Consider the following 6000-nt stretch of genomic DNA (forward strand, 5'->3'; position numbering starts at 1 on the left):
GTAGAGTTTTATAGAGAAACATAAATGGATATTATCATTTTATTATATTTTCTGTTAAACTAGGAAATGAAGCCCTAGTGGGAAAATTAAGTAGCTCTGCATTCAAATTTCAGCACTGTCATTGAGTAATTCTGTAACTTCATTAGTTCAGGCAAGCTATATAACATCTGTATGTTTATTTTCTAACATGTAAAAATGGGAATAAGTAATACTTTTACCATAGATACGTTATTTGGCTTAAAAGAGGCACTATATATTTAAGATACTCCTTGAAACATTGTTCATTAAAAATAAGCTGGATTATTATTTCAATGTAGTACTTCTTTCATCCAGGCTTGGAAAAGATCAGTACAACCTTAGATAAAGGCATTTCTTTCAACTTTAAATTTCAAAGCTGGCTGTTTTTCAGTCTGTAGTGAAATGATGATTCTAAAGTATTTGTCAGGAGAAGGGATATCATCTAAATTCCAAAAGCACTTTTTACATATCAGAAGCATGGGACCCTAAACACAGAAATTGAGAAACTCGGAAAGGAAAGTTTCTACGTATTAGGAAGGAGGCTAGAGAGCCTTCAGAGCTCAGGGCGGGAGTTGGGGGACTGTGCTCTGTGTGAGGAAAGATTTGGAAGAGTAGGAGTTGAGTGAAGATGCTGCTAGAGTCCTTTGGAGAGATTGACCCCAAGAGGAAAAATTACACACAAAAAAGGAAAATGGGCAATTATAGAAGAAAGTAGAGTCTCCTCTCTGCAAGTCCACTTGGAACCCAAATATGAAATCATCTTAGAGAGTAACTCCATAGGTGAATGGAGTGAGAATGGCAGTAAAATAAGTTGAGGCAGAAAAAATATCAGAAGTTGTACCCTGATTCTCCTTCCCTGTAGGATGTAGACATTGAACGAATCATGTGTGCCTCCAGTAGGGGAGTGAAAGGTAATTTTCAGATTTACCAGTATTCCATGAGATCTTCATGGCAAGGGCTGAATTAACAGACAAAAGCCAGGGACTAGCTGGAGGGTTCATTACCAGTGAGAGTGGAGGTGAGAGTCAGCAAAGTGGGGATCCCTGCCCTCCAATCGTGTTAAGAAAACAGACCTCTAGTTACAACACCACTGAGCATTTGAGCAGTAAATGCATCAAGAACAGGGTCAACACCAGAGGCCAGGGAAGAGCAGTTCCACCTGAACTAGAGGTCAGTGAAGGTCATCAGAGAATGACTTGTTGGGGTGAAAATCATGGCTCTCAAAGGCACATAAAATGCACGTGTCAAACATTTTATTTAACTAATGAATGAAAGAGTGAGGAACATTTTACAAATGTCTGAAAGAAGAATTCAAAGAGCGCATATTTATTTAAGTAATCAGGAATGCTGAAATGAATTTACAATAAGTGCCAAACTCTGCAATATCAGGGCAGTAATCAATTGCATTCCACCAGACAAAATTAATTGGCAGTACTCTGGACAAGAACCATTCCCACTGCTATCACTTTACTACAATATACAGAGTTGTAAAATAACTCAAAGGCAGAGTGGGAGTGTCACAGAATCATGTAACTCAGAAGTGTGTGCTAGGCGGGACAGATACCCAATAATAATTTTTGCCCATTTCAAAGTGTTTTCTTTCATGATCTTGCCTGACCAACCATATACAGACCACTGTCATATTTTGTCCAGCACCTGTGCTTCATCTTGAACATGAGAATGAGAGTAAGCAACCCTGAGCTTGAAGAGACTGAGTCTCCCATGATGGCACCCTATGAAAAATTCAAAGAAAATAGCATTCTGTGAATGAGTAAATGTAAAGATTTTGTTTTCATCCGTGAAATAGGAGGACTTTTATGAAATTTAGTTCCGTGATAGGGAAATAATGAAGTTTAGAGATTTCCCACATTTGGATGGAGACATGTAAATTTTAAACCTAACAAATATGCCAATGGATTAATATAGTTTCTGTTACAAAATAAGATACTCCATCAAGAGTATCCTATTACTATGCATTCAGGAAGGACTAGCTTTGCTCCTTTGTGGGTGAGTATGCAGAATGAGTGGCAATGTGCTTAAGAAAGTAATAGGAAATATAATATTTAAAAAAATCATATCTCTAGCTTATCAGGAAGTGAGGCGGTGATTCTCAGCGATCTGGGAGGGGCTGTGACAGGTAAAATTTGGAAGTAGTTGAAAGACTTTCCTTCTCCCTCTTTGATAGTCTCTTTCCTTTTCTAGTTCCTTCCCTTTCCCATGGATACCAAGTGCCTTTGTACACCTTTTGGTTTGCCAGACTAAACCAGTGGTATACCATCCAGGCCTGCTGTTTCATGCTCTTACCTTTCCCAACTACCCCTGCCCTCTAAAATATGACCCACATCAGGGCATATTAGTCAACTTTCAGTTTGGAAATGATACACAGATGTATTCCATTAAAATGAGAATGATGCGTAAGAGTTCAAAGGATTGTTCTAAACTGCTACTGGATTTAGGGTAAAGAAAAAAATAATTATTCTGGAGGAATGAACTTTAAGGGATTATGTTCTGGAAGGCAGGTGGGTGGAGCCGGTTTGAGAACTACTTACAGTCTTACATGGAGTCTACAGGGGGCACTTAAATCACAAGTAGGCCTTGCTCTTTCTGCAATGTGCGAGAATGATCTTTAATCAATGTGTTTATTTAAGTAGAACACATTATGCTGGAATATTTCCAATTTGTTAGACCTCATGTATATATGGTGAAGATATAAGTACACCATCCTGAAGAACAAAATTCAGGAGCAAAGTTTGCATGTATTCTAAAAGTATTTGCCAGATAATTAGAACATGTTCCACTGCTTCAAAGGCCTCCTATATAATACACAGTGAAATGATTATTTTGGAGCTTATTTTGGAGTATTACTACCTCTGAGAAAGCATTGTTATTGGGCACTTTTTTCTTGGAGACATTAATGCGTATCATTAAAAACATACAATTCAACTTCTCTGCAGGACATCTACGAAACCATGTATGGGTTGTTTTTTCTTGTCCTTCTAGGTGGTGCTGACCGTGCGCTCAAAGTAATGAGAAGAAAGTTATTTTCAGGTCAGCAGAAGTGTTTTGGTTGCTCTGAACTAAAAAGGCTTATTTAGAGTTTGCATACACCACGACAGTGCACTGTGTTTTATACAAAGCTAATTGCTTTCCTTAGTTTTGCCATTATCCTTTTTTTTTTTTTCCTAATAAGCCTTTCCCCACTAAAGAAATGAAAATGCAGTAGATTTGTATGGCTGGTTGGAAAAAATAAAATGTTCAAAGTAAAACAATATATTAAAAACATCTCCCCACCACTACCACTCCAGTTTATGAGGACTTCTCATTTATTTTGAAAATAAAATATAAGGGAAAATATATGCATTCTGTATATGCTCATGTGAGTAGATGACCCAAAATGATCGTTATCTTTCTGCATATGTGCAAAGACCATGGATAAGAGAAATTTTTGTGTAACCTTTCTGCTCACAGGTATCCCTATGTTTATAATCATCATTACATCCCTTTATTAAGCATTCACCTTTGCCCTCACCTCTGATGGTTGCGGAACAAAGCAACGTAACCCCTCATGGGTCTTGAACTTAGGAGCTTACTCTCTAAAGCAGTAAAATGAGAGACCATTGGTTGAATAGTTGCTTGAAGTCTCACCATCAAGTTTCAAGCCCAATTTATTCTGACAAATGAATACTAAGTTGGATATAAAATCCAAACCACTGCCCCCAGGCCATTGCACATTTGATCGTATATGGAGATGTGGTTCTAAACAGCTAATTCAGGATATGATGCCACCAGCCACTCAAATATGAAAATGGTTGTGATTCATTTGAATGTGAAGTTCTCCTACACCCAGCCACAGGCAGAAGAGACCTACGCCAGCCATGAAGCAGACACACAGATTTTCATCAGACTGAGTGAAAGCACTTTAGGGTGAGTTAAGTAGCCCAATATAGGGAAGGAAGGTTATCCCTGAAGACTGCATGCTTGAGGGGAGAGGAGAGCAGAGACACAAAAGGGGAGGATTCAAAGCGTGAATATGATTCACTCTTGCTGTGTTGAGGTGGAGAGGACAACATGACAAGAAATGCTGATGGTTTTAAGAGTCAAGAGAGGATCCTGGCTGACAGTCAGCAAGAAAATGAGGACTTCAGCTGCCAACCACCAGGATCTGGGCTCTGCTTATAAGCACGTCTCCCCATCCCTATTTCAAGGGCCTCCAGACAAGAGCCCATGTCGGCCGACACCTCATCTTTGGCCTCAGGAGTCCCAAAGCAGAGGAATCAGTCATGCCTACCCAGACTTCTGACCTACAGAACTGTGAGAAAATAAGTCTGTGTTGTTTTAAGCTCTTGAATGTGCATAATTTGTTTTGTCGTTGATAGGAATGTAATAATATACATATCCTTCTCCTTCTTCTCCAAAAGATAACACACATCATACACACGAGGACTGTAGATGCCATGGCAACCTATCGTCTAAATTTTATAGCTAAGTGGCCACAACAAGAAAAATTAGGGGAAAGCCCTTACAAACTCATCTCACCCTTAATTTATGTAGAAGAAACAACAGCAGAAAAAAACTTCCTGTCATTAAAACAGAGTAATTAAGTCTAAGCATTTTATGAGAACGAAATGTGATTTCAAAGATGAACCACCTAGCACATCGCTTAGCACATTTTTAGTGCTCTATACATGACATTCTCCTTCCTTCCCCTTCTGCTGCCCATCTGAGTCTGTTATTTGGTATTACCGTACCCGTGTATTTCCAGAGTTACACACCCTGAGAAAAATGCCGTAACGTGAACCAGATATCACCAAGCCAGGCAGGGAATCAGTGTCATCTGTGAAGCTTGTTAACTACAGACTCTCACAACCCAGACCAACCTTACTGACTGAGTCTCCAGGTTTGGGCTTCTGGGGAGGTGCATTTCTAACATGTTCCCAAGGTGAGTCTTGGGCGGTGGCCTGGCACACACTCAAGAATCCTGTAGCTTGGGTATGGCCAGACTTGATGAGAATGGAGTTATTGACATCTGAGTTATGGGAATCTGCCAGACGGGTTATATGGCCCCACGACATGGCCAAGGGCAGAATCATTGCTTCTTGTGGAAGCCAAGCAGCCTGTTCCCTCTGCTTCTCATAGATTTCTCCGGTCAGCTAAGGGAAGACAAAGAAACTATGTTCTCCCTATCTCTTAGTTGAGAAGGTTAAGTTGGAGGGTCCTGCTACAGAAGAAAAAGCAGAAGAAAGAAAAAGATAACACCATAGTGTGACAACACTTAACCATACTTAGAGCTGCTGAGTTGATAGCTGCCCTTGTAATTCAGCTTTGGTTGAAGTTGGAAAACCTGCCCGGTTTGTGGGAACCAGCCTCTAGCAGCAACTGTGACCATTATTTTTCTCTTTTATGGTGTTTCCTTTTAAACTATGTTTGAGATCTTTGTTGTAGGCATATACCCTGGGGCACTAGCCTGGTGTGTGGAGACTTCAGTGAGATACAGCACATAAAAGGATAGAGTGTAAGTGTGACGAATCGCAATGACAAGGCTAAGTTGGAGGTAACTTGTGAATGATAAAGTGAACTGAAAACTCCCTTCCTATGAGAATGCAAAGGGGAGATAAGGGGCAACCTGAGGATATGGATCTGATCTTTTCCCTGGAAAGTGTGCCCACACACACTATGTACCGCTCTGCCCTGTTCAAACATCCAAGGTCTGTATTCACCCTGTCCAAAATAAATATCATCTGCCATAAAGTGAACACATTATTAGCAACAGGCTACATGAGTTGATCATTCATGAAGGTGGGGAATCTGGGATTGATCCAAGGTTGAGCGACGTGTGAATCAGATGAAAGACCCTTGCCTAGGTATTCAGAAGCAAGACCAGTGCAAACACGGTCATGCGATCAACAAAGCAGCGCAGTTATTAAAGCCCTCCCAGGGTGAATAAACAAAAACTCACCAATGACAGCTAGAAAAAAACTTTCC

The sequence above is a fragment of the Balaenoptera acutorostrata genome, chromosome 8 (assembly GCF_949987535.1).
Source record: "Balaenoptera acutorostrata chromosome 8, mBalAcu1.1, whole genome shotgun sequence".
NCBI lineage: Eukaryota > Metazoa > Chordata > Mammalia > Artiodactyla > Balaenopteridae > Balaenoptera > Balaenoptera acutorostrata.